This window comes from Leptinotarsa decemlineata, unplaced genomic scaffold, assembly GCF_025532065.1.
Source record: "Leptinotarsa decemlineata unplaced genomic scaffold, Ldec_3_MD MMD2_tig00000882_RagTag_RagTag, whole genome shotgun sequence".
In the NCBI taxonomy this organism is placed as follows: domain Eukaryota; kingdom Metazoa; phylum Arthropoda; class Insecta; order Coleoptera; family Chrysomelidae; genus Leptinotarsa; species Leptinotarsa decemlineata.
In genome coordinates, this window is record NW_027412556.1 from 21,519,771 (window position 1) to 21,539,845 (window position 20,075).

Here is a 20,075-nt window from a genome sequence, read left to right on the forward strand (position 1 = left end):
TGCTGTCTTGGATGGTGAGTACAATTTTGCATGTTCTTAGTACATATTTTATTGACGGATACGGATACCTACGTTGTGTCCCAAGTTTGTATATTGATTGTAATATCTTCTGCATTTCTAAATGATATTTTTTTATTTTTGGACATTACTAGTAACATCTTAGTAACATCGTCATGCACGCAGAAACCATAACTTCTTCTCCAGCTGCTACAGATATGTCAGTTATGTTTTTATGAAATATGAGGAAAGAAAACAATATCAATCATTATTCTATGTAGGGTTAATTTGACTTCCTTAAAACTCATGTATTTCTTTACACACATGATGTATGTACCAGTTTAAAAAGAAATTAGGGTAAATCAAGAGTTTTCAAATTATATATCACTATATGAATGAATTACATAACAATTGTTTTCCAGTCCCAGGTCAGAGTTCTACACCTCCTTCAAGTTGTATTGTCTCCCCAACAACTGGTACTCAAACACAAGCATTTTTGAGCTGTGGAACTCCACGAAAGACGAAGTTGCGTGAGAAACTAAGAGCTATGACAAGGAAAAATTGCATGAAAACCTCCAGTCATGAGAGAGATCCGACTCTAGAGGACTTCAATGAGATGTATGACAAGTTTCTGAGTTTCAGGAATTGTCAAAACACAAGCCAACTTGAAGAAGTTAAATCCGTCAGCAAGAAGGTATTCCACCGAATACAAGCAATTTGCATTAACACTTCATTTTTTGGGGCATATCATTTCATGAGTGAATTGTTCTGTCTTCCAACAAAATGTTGTTTGGAGCAATTAACTCAAAAGCTCACATCAAAACCAGGTTTTCGAAATGAAGCAGTTTTCAAAACTCTGGAGATCAAATCAGGAAACATGTTAAATCAGGACAGGCCATACTGGTCGTGATGAGATTGTTGGGCTACTAGATATTGGAAAGGGCAGAAAAGAAATGTTACTCGATCAAAATGCTTGTGTTATTATGGTGAGAGGACTATATATTGATTGGAAGCAGCAAATAGCATATTTTTTTGTGAATACACAGTTTTCTGCCGTAGAACTACATTGTGTGATTGATGAGTGTATATCAAAATTGTTTACAGCTGGTTTTATTCAGTTATCTAATATTCTTGTTGTCACACCTAGTACTTCTGAGTTTCAAGTTAGTGACAGGAATATTATATATTTATTTGATACATGTCATTTGATCAAAGCCACGAGAAATAATTTGATGCAAAACGTTGTTTGTTTTGATGAAAAGAAAACATCATGGTCCTTCATAGACATGTTTTTCAGCAAGTTAAAAAACAAACATATAGATGTGGAGGTAAACTCACATCTTCACATATTTGTCCTACAAATTGAAAAATGAAGTGTTAATGCAAATTGTTTGTATTCGATGGAATACCTTCTTGCTGACGGATTTAATTTCTTCAATTCGGCTTGTGTTTTGACAATTCCTGATAAAGGTTTACTCATACCGGTTTCGGGCTCATTAGCCACTCATCAGTGCAAGATAGTGGCCAACATCGACCTGAAGTCAATGATATTCCATAATTATCTCTGTAATCAAATTTGTCAATATGCGAGTTTCTTTATTTCATTATAATGTACCACAAAAATACCATCACTTTTTCTGTGAACACCAAAAGCATGTTTTTTCAGTGTACATTAAGAGGAAATAGTTGAAATCAACCAAACCTTTTTCTCCGTGTATATCAAGGTGGTAATCACATCATATTCAAGGTTTTGAGCCATCGAAACCTCAAAGGCGGCATCAAAGCTTTCGCATCTGTATTTATTCTGTGCCCAAAACTTAACCCGTCGCTTTCGCACAAAGTTCTTTAACTTTTTTCAGGTCCATGCTTATATGCCATTATCAGCTTCTCGTTGCATTAAAAAAGTACATTAGCAGTCACTTCTCTCGCTTGACCAAACGAAACTTTTCGTTTCAATTTTGATTCTAATTGCATTTTCTTATAGCACAGACTTTTGTCGCGTAGTATACTTCACCGAAGTAGACACTACAATATTTTCGTTAAGACAGAGCTCCGATCGTCTTTGAGTGTTTTCTCCCACACGCATCTTAGGGAAGGTCCTTAGCCGAGACTTTGAAGACTATTCCTATATTAGACAAGCCGTACTCATAGTCTTCGAAAATAATGACCTTAGAAATTTTTGGAAATTAGAAAGAATAAAAAAATTTTTAGCTGAACTGAATGACAAGACAAGTGTCATTGATGTATGAATGGCAGAAGGTGTTTTTAAGAAACCTGTTTCCAAATGAGGAAACGTTTCAATCGATGAATCATTCTGATAATCTAAGATGGCCGCTTCTGGCAGTAGTCAGAAAGGTATCTCCACAATAAAAGATGAAGATTTTAGTGAAAAAATGTTCAAATGTTGTCAGACAAAGCAAAGCAAAACTATAGTGTGTGTAGAATGTGGAAATGTTTTTCATTTATCATGCGCCGTGCAAAAAAAACTGAAATATCTTCAAATCTGTGATTCGAGAATCAAGTGCTGTGGATTCAATAATATTACACTCAATCAAGGTAATAGTGAAAACAAACATGAAGAAATACAGAAAATACAAAGTGAAAATGATCTCTTGAGAGAACTATTAAAAGAAAAGGACGAGAAAAATAGTATTCTGATGGATAATATAAGTTTGTTGAAACAAAACAACAAATTACTTCAGGATCAAATTGACTTGCTGAGAAAAGACGGAAAAAACTTTGTAGATAAAACGCAGATAAAAACATTCAGTGAAATACTGAATAAACCACACCAGTCCCTTGAAGAAACAAAAACTAATACTGCACAAAAAGTTTATACCAGCCAACAGAAAAACTACGAATCCAGTTCTAGCAATCAAAAGGTGAATAACACAAAAACAAAACAATTAGATTTAGAAACACAACATCAACTCAAAATTATGGATGATATAATAAACTTGGATAAGGATCAAGATGAAAAAAATAAAGTTAACAGAAATGATGGGTTTACTGAAGCGAAAGGAAGGAAAAACAACAGAAGGAACACATCGGATTTCAAGAAAAAAACCATGGGTATAAATGAAACCGTGGACTTTGGAGTGGACAAAAAAGTATGGTTATATCTGTACCGGCTGAAGAGACATGTTACCGAAGAAAAGATACTGAAATACCTGAAGGAATTACCCCAATTCAACGAGGCGGAAATCAACATCAAAGAATTACAAACGCCTACTACACAAAACAAGTGCTTCATGCTTAGTGCTGACTTCAGTCTGAAGGATGAACTGTATAACCCGAACAACTGGCCAAAAAGCGTAGCTATAAGACGCTTTGATTTTAAGAAATACTATTCACACCAGCATCATTCAAATCGCTTCGACCATATAAGGGAGGATTTTTAAGAACCAATCACATTAATACCTGTCTATCGAAAGGGTTTATCACTGAAAAGGCAGAAGAAAATATCGGAAAAGTATCAGGGCAACAAAAGGACGATTGTACAAATGTGAAATCATCTCTAACCATTATGCATCTCAATATCCAGGGCATGGCAACAAGGAAAATTCAACAGCTAGAAGTTCTAATGGATCGCAATCAACCAGACATTGTATGCCTATCAGAACACTGGCTTACAGCACCAGAAATTAAAGTCCTAAACATATCGAACTACAATTTAGTTAATAATTACTGTAGAGAAATTCATAGCCATGGTGGGGTCTGTATCCTATCAAAGAAAAGTTGTTTTCTCAAACCTTTTTCCTTTAACAAATGTATAGAAAAAAACTTCGAAGTAACAATAGCTACCTATGAAACAAACTGTAAAAATTGCCAATTATATATTATAACAGTGTACAGAACACCAAACAGTGATATCAATATATTTATAGATGAAATCTATGATCTGATGTGTAACCTTTACATAAAAAACAACTACTACATTCTATGTGGTGATATAAATGTCGATCTACTAACTGATCACTGTGAATCACGAAAAATAAAAAATATCTTTTGCGAATTCAATATGAATAACCAGATCACTTCTCCCACACGTCTCAATAAGGGTATAGATGTTATAATCAGCAATATTTCTGCTACAGGTGTATATGTTGAGGACACCCATCTGTCAGATCATAGATTTCAACTGTGTATATTTGAGTTACCAACACTTCACAGTAAGAATATTAACATAACCTATAGTCGTTATTATTCAGATGATAACTTGATGACTTTCAGGAATTTATTAATTGACGAAGAATGGGAAGATGTGTACAAATACACAGATGTAAATCAAAGTTTCAATATGTTCTATACAACATTTCAATTCCATTACTATAATGCATTTCCACTGAAAAAAGTAAGGACAACTAAAAATAGGGACAAACCCTGGATAACTAGGGACATCAAAGAGCTACATCAAATGGTATGTGATATGTGTAAAATAGTTAAGTCTACTAATAATGAAGTCATAAAAAACAAATACAAACAACTTAAATACCTATATGAAGAGCTAATAAAAAAAACTAAAACAGAGTACAATAATAAACGAATCTTGAATGCAAGTAATGTAAACAAGGAGAGCTGGAAAATCATTAATGAAAGTAGAAACATCACAAAAACTAGAAATACAATTGAACTCACTAACAACAATGATATAATAACAGATAGGGAAGCAATTGGTAATTACTTCAATGATTTCTTCATAAATATTGAGAAAATCGAGCCAAAGAAAGATATAAAATTAGCATCATTTTTTAACAATAGTTTATTTCTATACTCGACAACCCCAATGGAGGTTCAAGAGATTATAAAAAAAACAACAAAAACGCCAACTCCAGGTGTAGATGAAATACATGGAAAAACCTTGAGGGCTGTCAGTGTCATCCCCTATCATACATTATAGACAAATCATTCTGTGAAGGGATTTATCCGGATGCGCTCAAAATATCAAAATCTGTCCCGATCTATAAAAACAAAGGATCAAAAAATGAAGTAAAAAACTACAGAAACGTATGTCTGCAATCACAACTAGCAAAAATAATTGATTATAGCTACTATATGAGATTGAGTAAATTCACTGAACAGCACAAAATTATTCCTGATTGCCAGCACGGCTTTAGGCAGAAAAGATCAACATCTACTGCGATAAATGAACTCTGTGATCACGTATATATGAACCTAAATGAGAAGCAATTTCCAGTCTGCCTATATTTTGATCTTACTAGGGCTTTCGACACCATTAATCATGAATTACTTCTTGAAAAACTTAACCGAATAGGGATTAGGGGGATAGCCAATGACTGGGTTGCCTCATATCTAAAAAACAGGATGCAGGTAGTAGTTATTGATTCGGTAAAATCAGAACCTGCCCTTGTTAAAATGGGGGTCCCACAAGGATCAACACTAGCCCCGCTATTTTTCATCATCTTTATGAGTGATATAATACTTGCATCTTTGTTACCGAATAAAACTATAGCATATGCAGATGATACAAGCCTAATAGTAGCGAAAAACAACCTTCCACTCTCGATAGAAGTTGCAAATAAAACTGCAGAAGAATTCTCACACTGGTGTAAAAATAATGGTTTACAAGTTAATATAAACAAAACAGTCTTCATGCTCTTCCAACAAAAAAATACTACATATGATTACAGTCCCCTCATAAGAATCGATCATAAATCTATAGAGCAGGTCAGTCATATTAAATACTTAGGACTTACAATTGACCAAAAACTGACTTGGGAACTACATGCAGAAAATCTTACCTCAAAAATGAGTAGCTTGTGTTTTGTAATGAGACAGTTACGGGGAACTGTTTCATTGCAGGTACTCAAACTGACATATTTTGCACTCATACAGTCTGCAATGTCTTATGGGCTGGCCTTTTGGGGAAATTCCGCCCATATGACAAAAGTATTCACTATGCAAAAAAGGATAATAAGATGTATGGCAGGTCTACGTCACAGAGAATCCTGTAGAAATACCTTCACTGAACTGGCACTCTTAACATTGCCTTCACTGTATATATTAATCATAACAATGAATATCAAGAAAAATGAATCAAGCTACATTAAAAATAACATGATACATAAACATCACACTCGGAATGGTAATGAACTGCGACTACCCTACTCTCGACTGGCTCTTGGTCAGGGATCCTCAAGTTATCAAGGTATCATCTGCTATAATAAAGCACTTCAGCTATTTGGAAACACTTGTAATTTCACTGAATTCCAAAGTTCTTTACTTGATTACCTTACCAAAAATGCATTTTATAGTACTGAAGAATTTCTTCAACTCTAGCTATTATTGTGTAGTTACTTTATTTTACTTGTACAAATAATAATAAAAAAAAAAATAGATTTCACAATTTTAACTAATTTAAGCTACTTGCATATATTATTTGTCACTGTTCTTGCATCTTTTTATTATGTCTACTTAACTTCTAATAACATGTATATATACACTAACTATAGATAAGCACAATTGCTTTATGTTCGGTTCTGACTAGTCTGATAAAGTTTTATGCTGTATGTACCACATGTATAAAATCTTTTAATGATGAATAAATTTCTATTCTATTCTATTCTATAGGTGATATCGATGATATTTTATTGAATAATTCTTTTTCGTGAAATCATAACAATGTTTGAAAAAAGTTAGTTGTCATAATGTCTTTTTGACAACAAAAACAACTTCTTCTTCGATAATATTCAAAATATTTCCAACAGTATTATTATTGAGGAAACCAGAAATCCATAGACAGTACTGAATTTTACAGTCGTAACGTCTTACCGCATATTAAACGTTACTAACGGCTGATGAAAAAATTTAGAGCAGAAAATCAAAAGATATCAGTCATTAAATTTTTATCATAGGTATTCTACAATACTGATTAACTATATTGCTAGGAAGCGTTTCATTTTTGCATTTAATTATATAGTATACGAGATATACCTGTTATACTGTTTGGTTCTGAACTGTATACCAACAATATTCAATAATTTATTCAGAATCACATCAAAGTCACTTACATGTTATATCATTGGGTAGGATCATTTTTAAGTAAGTACAAGTCACTGATTTTTGTTAACAACTCATCCTTTTAGTTACTGTTTGGAAGATACAGTAATACAAGGTTTGATTCGATAATAATCTGTTTGAAGATACTTTATATTTATGATAAGAACTTTATGGAGACTTTTTATAATTTTTATTTCTGGTAAAATATAACAGCTGAACTTGACAATATATAACTACACACACTATAGAAACATCGAATCAAAAACATATAAATATAATGTGGCTCACATTCATTTTTGTTGTTAATCTCCAACACCCCTTCTCAACAATAATGAATTTTCTGTCTTCAATCCAATCAAACTTCTTAATGTTGACAACTTTTCAGGCCCAAGTGGTTTTGTCAGAAAATCAGCCAACATCGAACTGGTCGGACAATACTGAAAATTAATTTTGTTTTTCTGCTTCAGATCTTTGATAAAATTGTATTTCGTTTCTATATGTTTTGTCCTGTCACTCATTTTGCCACTGTCAATCATTTTAAGACATGATTGTCTTCGAAAATAATCGTCTCTGAGATTTCGATTTGAAAATCTTGAAAAAGTCCTGTCAAATAAATGGTCTGTTGAAAAGCTTCTGACATGGAGATGAATTCTGCCTCGGTAGATGAAAGTGCCACACAAGTTTGCTTTTTACATCGCCAATCGAACATCGCTCCCATGTATTTGAATAAATATCCACTATTTGACTTTCTGTCAGTTTTATCTCCAGCCCAGTCAGCGTCGCAAAAACCGTATAAAATATTATTTCCTTCTGAAAGATTTCCCAACTGGATTTCTATATTCAGAGTTCCTTTAAGATATTTCATGATCCGTTTTACTTCTGTCCAGTCGTATTTATGAGGATTACTAACATTTCTTCCAAGAATTGACGTAGCGATACATATCGCTACGTCAACCACACTCAACCACATCAGTACTCATTACAGTACACTTCACAATCCTGCATCAGATCAGTTGGGTATTGAAAGTTACCGAGTATCACAAAAAATATATCCTACAGCCCCTACAACCTGCGATGAACAAACCGATCATCTGTACCCCCGATTGTCTCAAATATCATTTACCTCCGAATACTCAGTCAAATCTAATGCTGTTGAAGACCGACCAATATCACTTGCTGAAGAACTACAGAATACCGTAGCAGACACTTATATTACAGCAACTAATTCCAATAGTGATTTTTTATTATCCAACCAGGAACAAAGCAATCTGCTGATATGAACGTTAATCTAAGCACAATCAGGGATTCCTCTGTAAAATTTTGTCATGTAAATGTGCAAGGTTTTTTAAATAATCATTCCCTAGTTGAGTTGTTTGTGAAAACGTACGATATTGATGTTTTGTGTGTGTCTGAACACTGGATGCAAGAAAATTGTGAAATAAACGATGTTCATTTTGGTAATTATAAAATAGCTTCAATTTTTTCTAGAAAAAGCCATATTCATGGGGGTACTTTGATACTCTCAAAAACCGATAATAGTTTCTCTGAACTTGGTCATATTAGATTACTTTCAATTGAATGTGTAATTGAATTAGCCTCTATCATCTATACAGTAAATGATTGCAAAATTGCTATTGTATCTGTGTATAGACCACCCAATGGCAATGTAAATACATTTGTAAATAGGTTAACTGAAGCACTCAATGTAACCACTGACCGTTCTAATTTAGTAATTGTTTGTGGAGATTTCAACATAAATTACCAGAAATATGATATGAATACTAAGCTTATATTAGATATTTTTAATTCACATCAACTCAATAATTATTTAGGTCCCACCAGAGTATTCACCAATAGAAACGCTCATAGGAGTTCAACCTGTATTGATTATATGGCGACCAGTCTTCCACAATCTAGTTATGAATGTAAACTAGTTCAACCTAATATAGCCGATCATCTAGCTCATGTATTGGTATACCAGCACAGGAATATTACTGAAAAACCTAATAATACCTCTCCAGTTTTGAGACGTCAGACTCGAAATGAAAATATTGAGGAGTTCCGAACAAAGCTTCTAAGTGAAGACTGGACTCTAATTCACCTCATGACGTTAAATGATGCTTTCAACTATTTCATCAATACAATTCTATGGTATTTTGATATATCATGCCCAAAAAAGAGAGCATGCGGCAAAAAGAACTATAAATGTTGGATATCTCCGGAAATCATTGAGGAAGCAAAGAACTTGAGGAATCTATTTTGGCTTCTGTCCAATTGTCATGAAGCTGATCCAACATTTCTCGAAAGCTATAAAACAAAATTGATAGAGCATAAACAGAAAATAAACATAACAAAAAAAGAGTTCTTTAGTAAAAAAATAGGTGAGTCCGAAAACAAAATAAAAGAAACGTGGAACATTATAAACAATGAACTCGGGAGAAATAAAAATGGGTTGAAACTAACGATCTCTCTCCAACAAGATAATGAACATATAATGGAGCCTGTTGCAGTATCTGAATTATTTGCTAATAATTTTTCAATGGGAGCAGAAAATGCGGCATTCCACCACTTTGGGCAAAATTTATCCCTTCCCTGTACTACCCCTAAATTGGTTGGTACCATATTACCTTTTTCATCCAACCCTCTAACGGAATACGAGGTACTAAGCGCTCTGTCTGAAATGAAAAATAAAAAATCTGCAGGCTATGATGAACTCTCTATAATCACTCTCAAGAAAATCATTCCAACAATTATTAAACCATTAACTTACCTTATGAACCAATCTCTAATACAAGGTATTTTTCCAAATGTTTTAAAAAGAGCGGTAATTATTCCCGTACATAAAAAAGGAAGCCGCAAAGAAATTGAAAATTACAGACAAATTTCTTTACTCCCCTCTATATCAAAACTTTTTGAAAAAGTAGTTTCGGTAAGAATAATGGACCATTTGGAAAATGAAAATCTTTTATGCGATTCCCAACATGGCTTTAGACGAAAAAAATCGGTTGAAACAGCATCTCATCATCTAATAAATTACATATACACTGAGATCGAAAACAAAAAATATGTCCTCTCTTTATTCTTCGATTTATCGAAGGCTTTCGATACAGTGTGCCCGGAGTTTCTACTCCCTAAACTATCCAATTTAGGTCTCCCAACTAATATAATTAATTGGATACAATCTTACATGTCCGAAAGAAACATGAAGGTACTTTGCAATGGGTCGTTCTCTGAGACCAAAAAGATAACACTCGGTGTGCCCCAGGGCTCGGTTGTAGGCCCCCTACTGTTTCTCCTATATACAAACGACCTACCTCAATATACAGAAGATGGACACATTACGATGTTTGCGGATGACACTACCATAACTTTAACGGGACAAAACGTTGAGCAATTTATTTGTAAATCTGAAAGTATTGTTGACCAGTTCAGTGCTTGGTGCCAAAGAAACAAACTTATCCTTAATACCTCCAAATCAGTATCGATGAAGTTTCACTTTAGGACTGATACTCTAAATGCTCCTGTTACATATGATATTGAAAACGTACAGGTGACGAAATTTCTTGGTACCTATTTAGATTCTAATCTAAACTGGGAAAAACAAGTAGACAATACATGTTCTAAAATAAATAAAGCATACTATGCAATAAAGCAACTGAAATCAACATTAAGGGAATCAGCGTTACTCAGCATTTATTATGCTATGGTATACTCCCATATCAATTATTATGATCTGGGGGAGGGAAAATGATTTTATGAGAGTTTTTGTTGCCCAAAAACGAATTATAAGACATATTCAATATGAACTACAGGGACAGTTGCCGTGCTATCTTTATTGAGAAAAAAATGTTAACAGCGCCTTGCATCTTTATCTTGAAATGCATAATGTTTGCTAGGGAAAACCCTAATCTCTTCACAGAGAACGCCACTGTCCATAACTACAATACCAGAAATGGACATCTATTGCAAATCCCTCAACATCGTATGTCATTTTCCAAAAAATCTCCACAGTACAATGCTATCACCTGCTTCAATAAGATACCAGATAAATTTAAAAAGGTCAAGAGTAACCTAAAATTTCAAAACAATATTAAAAACCTTCTAATACAGAAATGCTATTATAGTTATCAGGACTTCTTGAACGACGATCTCCCAAACAACTCAAATACATTTTAATTTAAAGTTTTGTCTGGCATTCCTAGTCTAACATTGTTATTATGTATATATTTTTGCTTATTTTGTGTGTGCCTTATCACTGCGATGTAAGTTCACTGAATGTACTACTCATTTGATTATTTGACTTGGGGTCCTCATAATGTCATATTTTAAATATATACCCTGACTTACCACATATACCAAGTGTATCGCGTTTTGGTCAATAAATATTATCTTATCCTATCTTATATCTGGCCTCGTATTCACAGAAAGATACATCTTCATCATGAAATTTTTCATCAGTGGAAAATCTATTTTTGTAGTATCCTGTATCCAAAGGAATGCTAGCTGGTTTGGCAGATTCCATATTGAAATTTTTTAATAGTTTCGAAATGTATTTCTGTTGATGAATATAATAAATTCCATCACTATTTCTTCTTACTTGTATTCCAAGATAATTTTCAATGTTTCCCAAACTTGTCATTTTGAAAGTTTTTTGTATCAATTTGGCTGTTTTCTCGATAATGGTGATGTTTTCACAAGCTATTAGTATATCATCCACATATATCAGTATGTATATGAAATTATCTTCCTCTTTTTTAGTATAGAGACATTGATCATAATCACCCCTTCTAAAACCGATATCAATGAGAACTTTGTTTATTGTTGAATTCCATATTCGAGCTGATTGTTTGAATCCATATATAGTTTTATTCAATTTGCAGACCAAATGTTCTTGTTCTTCTTCAATATAGCCTTGGGGTTGTTTCAGGTATATAACTTCATTCAAATCCGCATTTAGGAAAGCCGTTTTGAAGTCATAATGATGAACGTGCATTTTCTTCCTCCCAGCAATGGTTAATAAAAGACGAAATGTTGTTTGTTTGACAACTGGAGCAAAAACTTCGTCATAATCAAGACCATATTTTTGAGAAAAACCCTGAGCAACAATCCTTGCTTTATATCTGGATATATTGCCTTGATTATCGGTTTTTAATTTAAAAATCCATTTGCTTTCAATTGGCGTTTTATCTGGTGGTAATTCAGTCAATGTCGAAGTATTATTATCTTTCATAGAACGTATTTCTTCGTCCATAGCCTCGATCCATTTGTTCGCATCTCTCCTCTGTAGAGCTTCATTTCTACACTTTGGCGCGGTTTGAATATTTTCCACTGAAAATTCTTCAGAATATTTCTTGGCTGGAACACCTTTATTTATTCTTTGTGATCTTCTCAAACCGTGAACTTCATCTTGGATTTCCGCATTACTTTCTTTCGAGGTTACACTTTCCTCAACTTTCTGGATACCAGTCTCTTCATCAGTCATTTCTGCAAAGTATTCTTCAATATTTTCTGTTGGAAATTCGGCGTTTACATGAATATTTCCATCAGAGGTTGTAGATTTTTGACAAAATGATATTTCAACTTCACTGTTGTCATTTTGACATTCACAATCACTTCTATTTTTAGTGTTTTGAAACTCGTTCATTTGATGAAATCCCCTATGAGCTTCTTCCAAAATATGTACATCTCTGATAATGGTGATTTTTCCAGTGGTTCTGTCAAGAAGTCTATATGCTTTGGAACCAGCTTCTTAACCGACGAATTTCTTTGCCCTTTCACTTAATTTATGGCGTTTTTCTTTAGGAATATGTGCATAAACAATACTGCCAAAGGTTTTGATGTGATTTACATTTGGTTTCTTCCCGTGCCATACTTCAAAGGTGATCATTGGTTGACCTTGTCAGAACCAAATTTTCAAGTAAATTTGCTGTCATGGTTGCTTCGCCCCAATAAGTATTTGGTAGATCAGCATCAATTAACATGCACCTGACCATCTCTGTTAAATATCTATTTTTCCGTTCAGCTACACCATTCTGCTGACTTGAATATGGCGCCGTGAGTTGCATTTCTATGCCTTCATTTTTCAGGAAATTCCTAACTTCTGTGTTCATATACTCGCCTCCTCTGTCAGATCTGATGATTTTTGGTTTTCTGCCGAATTTATTTTCGACCATTCTGACGTAATCTTGAAGTTTCTCTGATACTTCGGATTTCTGACTGAGAAGATAAATAATGGAATATCTACTATAATCGTCTATGAAGGTGAGTATATACTTCTTTCCTCCAGGAGTTACAGTACGCATGGGACCACAAACATCAGTATGCACCAAATCTAATACTTTGGTAGATTTTGTCAAAGATTTCTTTGGGAATGATTTTCTTGACAGTTTACCTTTAATGAAAGTTTCACATGTCAATAAACGTCCACAATTTTTGATTTTCATTCCATTCAACATGTTTTTATTTGTAATTTCTCGTACAATGGTAGAATCACGGTGGCCAAACCTTTTGTGTCATAAATGAATGCAGCCGTCATTACAGCCTTCCCATACAGTCATTGCTGAATTGTACTGATTTAGTTTATATAAATTACCAACCAGCGTTCCTTGAGCAACAACTGTATTATTTGATTTGATGAAACAATGCTGCTTATCAAATTCGACTTTGAATCCAAGAAGTGTTAATTCCTTGACCGAAAGTAAACTTGTACCGAGCTCGGGTACATAAAGAGTGTCCTTCACTGTGATTTCTGTTTTCTTATTGTCATCCAGAATACAAGTTAACTGTCCAGTTCCTACACCATAAGAACGAACTTTTCTACAGTCGGCTAATTCAACTTCACTCAGCGAATCCTTGAATTGCTTGAAAAAATCCTTATTGTTTGTCATATGACTACTTGCTCCGGAGTCTATATACCATTCATGAGCTTGAGCTTTATCACTAACGTTAAAACAAACATGAGTATTTTCTTCAGTTTCTTCATTATCTGTAGAAACTACATTGGCTGTATTTGATTGTCTTTTCGATTTCTTATAATAAAAACAATCTTTTTTCATATGTCCCATTTTCTTACAGAAATGACATATCAAATTTTTCGAGTTGCAGTGCTCGAATGCCTTTTTAACAGACCCTTTCTTGTAAACTTTTAGAGCCATTTCACTAGTTGATGTGGAATTCTCCTTCCGCCTATGATACTCCTGTACTAATTTGCCTTTTACCATTTCGAGAGTCAGATCACACTCTGCCCTTCCTTCTAATGCTGTTACCAGATTTTCATATCTTTCTGGGAGACTGCATAAAAGTAGTGCTACTTGTAGATTCTCTGCTAGATTTTCTCCCAATGTGACTAACTGATCGATAATGCTCATCATATTAGCTATGTGCTTTTCCATGTCACCATTTTCAGGTAATGTTGTTTTACATAACCGCTTCAGCAAAAAAACTTTATTGGTGAGAGTTGGTTTTTCATATTTTTTCCTTAAATTCTCCCAAGCTTCTTTGACTGTTTTACAATTCTTAACATGTATCACTTGTGAATCTTCGATTAGTAAACCAATTGTAGCTCTCGCTTTACCATCTTTTGCATCCCAATCACTGTTCTTTTGTTCAGGTGGGTTTTGATTGACTATTCTCCATAGTTCTTCTTTCAGTAGAAGCATTTCAACCTTGTATTTCTATATTTGGTAATTATTGCTATTCAGCCTGACTATGTTGAATTTTGTCACATCCATATCAACAAAAAAAACAACAGTTTTACTTATATATGCAAGTTTTATTGAAACGTGCCTGGGCCCATAACCTGTTTGAAGATACTTTATATTTATGATAAGAACTTTATGGAGACTTTTTATAATTTTTATTTCTGGTAAAATATAAGAACTGAACTTGACAATATATAACAACACACACCATAGAAACATCGAATCAAAAACATATAAATATAATGTGGCTCAAATTCATTTTTGTTGTTAATCTCCAACATAATCTCCATTCATTCAGTGAAATTCTTTCATTCCATACACTTCAGAATCAAACAAAATTAATATACTAATTAATGATATAATGACTAACAAAATTCACAGAGAGATTTACATGTAAATTATTATTTGAAAAACAGTTACATTACCAGTATTCAATGCAAATTATGAGTAGAACAATCCGATAATATGTAGGTAAAGGTTACGCTGTTATCGAGTGAAAAATAATCTCTCCTGAACCTGAGTGAACTCTAATGTTAACACTGAATTTCACATAACCTGAATACCGCTGCCACAGTTAATACTTTTTTGTTTTATAATTGAAATTCGTAAATGACTGGGGTATATGTGAATACATATTAGAATATTAGAAATTGGATATTTGGTGTAATCGTCACATACAGTGCATTATTTCTTTAACCCTACAATGCATGATTTTTTAAAATAACATATCATGAACATATATGCTACATCATGAACTTAGATCTAAAACATAATATAAATCATATCTCTATTTTATTGATGGAAGTTAGCGAAACAATTTTTATTTCTATTGAAACAAAGATTGAGTTTTGCATTTTTCACAGAAAACAAAAGAAAACCCTTTGCAGCCAGGTGATTTACATCGCTGCCGAGTCTCACACCATATAGGAATGTGGCCAAAATTGTCAATTTTCACATTTTCACAAAAAAAACAAATTCGAAGACGAATTTGTTTTTTTTTTTCTTCAGTTCCAAATTTCGATCAACTGATGAAGAAGGTCTACCTTCTCTTTTTGAATTCTGACCAACGTTGCATAGGCAATTGGCAATTTCTCCACGGAATTTTTCCATTGTTATGGTATTTGTGTTTCCTTTTTGCTTTTCAACCCTGCGATATAGATATAGTTGATGATAGCAACATCAACTAAATGATAAAAAATTCTACAATACCATTTTCTGCTTCTCATCGAGATTTTGAAACGTCCCAAAATACTGTCCAAAAGGTCGACTCTGCCCAAATGTTTGTTATACTCTAATACTAAGTTTGGACACTGTATTGGGACTCTTTTCTTTTCTTTTTTATCAAATCTTTTTACGTGTTGGACAGGAATAGACCCCAAGTATGTGGAAAGTAATGAAACCACTTTATTGTCTAACCGTAACACTGATGTGAAAGGAGCATCTTGAAAAGTGCTTACATAGTCTTCAAAAAAACCACGCGTCTTTTTTTTAAATGTAGCGTCATTGGAAAAATTGCAGTTGGGCAAACGATTCCTTTTTACTGTTCGAAAGAATACCTCTTCCATATAAGTATGCCATTAGAGGAACTCCAGTATAATAGTTATCAAAATAAACTATATAATTACATTTAGTGGGAATTGAGCGGCACAATCGTATGACTACGTTTGCTGAGGACCCTAAGTCTGGCTCATGTGAAAAACGATTTTTCTCATCATTTTCTTGACCAGAGTAAATTTGAAATCGGTATGCATAACCTGAAATCCCAGATAGAACAAATAATTTGTATCCCCATTTGTGGGGTTTTAGTGGCATATATTGTTTCATATAATGCCGGGCCTTTGTCGCACACATTTGTTCGTCTATTGAAAGACGCTTTTCGAATGGAATACTTCCAAATTTATTATTCAGGTGATCAATGATAGGCCGCAACTTATGCAAGCGATCATGATTCTCATGGTCTTTTGGAAGTAGTTTAGAATTGTCATTAAAATGTAGCATTTCACGGATTTTTTAAATCTATTAATGCTCATTGTATTTTTTATTTTGTCAAAACCGAATGCCTCGGACCAATACCTTCTGATGTTTGACATATTTATGACCGACATGTAAATGCAAATGCCTATGTACTGTTTTAAATCATCTGTCGTGATATTTGCAGGTTTGGAAATATTTTTTGAACGCTGTATAGGTTCGATTCATCTGCAATCTTTTGAAATAAATCGTCGGAAAAAAATACCTGAAAAAATACAAATTCAAAAATAATGCAAAGAGAAATATAGCTATACTTTTACCTGAAGAACTGGTAGGGGGAACTGATAGCTCCATATTTTTTGGAAGAATATCGTCACCACCAAATTGTACATTCAGAATTTTCTTCAAAACTAGCTTCTTTCCAGGACATAGCGTTTTCATCGAATGTGAACAAACTTTCATTTTCAGGAAAATTTTGGTCGATAGGATCTGAATCATTATCACATACTGTATTTTGAGTGATGGGATCTGATTGATTGTCACATATAGTTTCCAAATTAATAGCATCTACTGCATCTAACTCATGATCAAAAATAATAGGTATATTTTCAATATCTAAGTTAGAAAAATCAACGGGATTCTGAAATTTTTGAGAAGCCAAGTTTATACAATCTTCAATATTTTCGGGAAAATTTTTTTCTTCCAAATCTTGCAAATCATCTTCGCTTTCATAAAAAATTTCTGCAAGCTTTTGCAACTCTTTTTCTGTGAGACATTTTCGTAAACAAGGATTTCTGTCCATTGCGCTATAAAAAGAAAAAAAAAAGGAATAATGCATGTTGTAGCAGTTGTACTACATTTTTTAAAAAACAACGCCGATTTATTTTTTAGGCGTTTTACTACAAACTAATTGAACAAAATACTTTAGTACATACCTAAATTAGCAAATCCACGGAGTTTTTGGACAAAATTGCATTAATTTCTGTTAAAAACAATATAATTTGAGCACCCGACACACACAAAAGCCGCTAAATCTAACCACCATATACAAACATCTACATTCAATACCCGTCCCGCCACCTATGATTCACTCGATGGACAATAATGTAAACTGAGTATCTGGTATGCTACAATATGCATTTAGGAGATAATCTTCAATAAATAAGGAGGTAGAATTGTTTATTATTTTAAAAGTAGCAGATATGCTACACGATGCATTGTAGGGTGAATGTCCCACCCCCTTTTATTTTTTGAACGGGTCAACTCAAAAAATTGAAATTTGGATTAATGAAATTAATGCATGAGTACTTCATTCTGAAGTAAAATTGACAGATAAAACTTTCAAGATGGCGACTGGGCGCTATCTGGGGAAAAAAATTGAATGGAAGCAGGGTCTTGTGACACATCATTTTGAATCTCCTGACGAATACTTCCCAATATGGTGGAGCATTTGATAATTACCTAAATATCGGTATTTCTAGAAATATTCCTTTTCATCTGCCATATGGCAATTCCAACAAACCGATAAGGTTTGTTCAGTTATTTTTTGTTCATAAAAACGAAAAAAAAAAATGTCAGTACGACAATGAACATCATTGTTCAGTTAGAATATTCTCATTTAGTTTTCGGTTTTACTAGTAGAAAGGTACCACGTCAAAAATTTCTAAAATGATCAATTCTCGTCCAATGGAAGAAAAAATTGAAGCGATTTTTATTTACTGTGCGACGCGTAACTTTCACGAGACCGAAAGGAATTTCAATGAACATTTTCCGAATCGTCCTATCTGTAGAAAATAATCAGAGGGAACTTGTATCCAAATTCACAATACCAGTGCTGTACATAAGAAGAAGCCCCCAGGTCATCTGTCCATTCCGAAAGAACAGCAAGAGCAAATAATTGGTGAGATGGTAGTACATCCTGAACACTCTACTTATTCCGTCGCGAAATTTGTGAGGTGTCTCCTTCTACTGTGTGGAGACTTTTGAAGAGGAATAGGTATCATCCATACAAAATTAAAATGGTAGAGCAATTAACTGAAGATGACTCTGATCGAAGAACAGAATTCTGCGAAATCATGACGGAAACCATTGCAAGGCATCCTACCTATCTCCACAATATTTGTTTTAGTGATGAATATACATTTTTTTAAACGGTAATGTTCACAGACAAAATTGCCGTTATTGGAGTGACACCACCCCTCACTTTTTCCGGAAAATACATACCCAATATTCAGAAAAAATTAATGTTTGGGCAGGAATATTGGGAAACCATATTGTAGGACCTCTATTTGTTGATCAAAATTCAACAGGGAAACTGTATTTGGATATATTGGAAACTACTGTTGACACTCTCATCACTGGAATCGTCGAAGCGAATCCTAATGAATTCGATATGGATATTGTATTCCAACAAGATGAAGCACCACCACATTACTCCAGACAAGTGAAAAACTATTTGGATACTACTTTTCCCGGTCGTTGGAGAAGCCGTCGAGTTCCTACAGAATGATCAGCTCGCTCACCAGATTTGACACCTTTGGACTTTTTTATGATGCTATTTGAAGCAAAAGGTGTACGAAACTGAATCTGCTTCAATATTGGATATAGGGCAGAGAATAATGAATATTTGTAGAGATATTGACGTTACTGTGTTCGAAAATGTTCCCGCGTGAAATATCGGATAAACTGTTCATATATCAAGAAGTTCAAGGCAACCGTTTCCAGCATCTTCTGATCTTACCTCATATTATGTAGTTAAATGTCAATGTGTTCAGGCAATTATTAAAAATTCCGACATTTTGTAGTAGTTGAAGATATTCACATTATATTCTGGGGTGGTGAAGTATTTGTCAGGAACTTTAAAAAGATGTGTCACCAAACCCCCCTTTCCATATAATTTTTTTCCCAGATGGCGCCCAGTCGCCATCTTAAAAGTTTTATCTGTCAATTCCACTTCATAATAAAATATTCGTGCATTAATTCCATTATACCAAATTTCAATTTTTTGAGTTGACCCGTTCAAAAAATTAAAGGGGGGTGGGGCATAAAAGAAATGCACTATATAGCTAGTTTGTTGCAAGATGTTGAAAACTGACACTTTCGTTCAATAATCACAGATAACTGAGAGATTAACTCACTTGAAAATTGTAATCCATATGAAATTTTCCACAAGTTCATCACTACTGAAAAGTTTTTTTTTTGGATAAAATCATAGTTTATTCATCAACATTATTTTCAGGACTTTTTAACCTTCCACAATCTTGAAAAATATAAAAATTGTAATGGAGAACTTTACTCAAGAATCATTTTATTGTGAAATTTTCACTACATAGTTTTATAAAAAAACACGTGTTTCGCTATACAAATACTGAAATCTACTTATTCAAT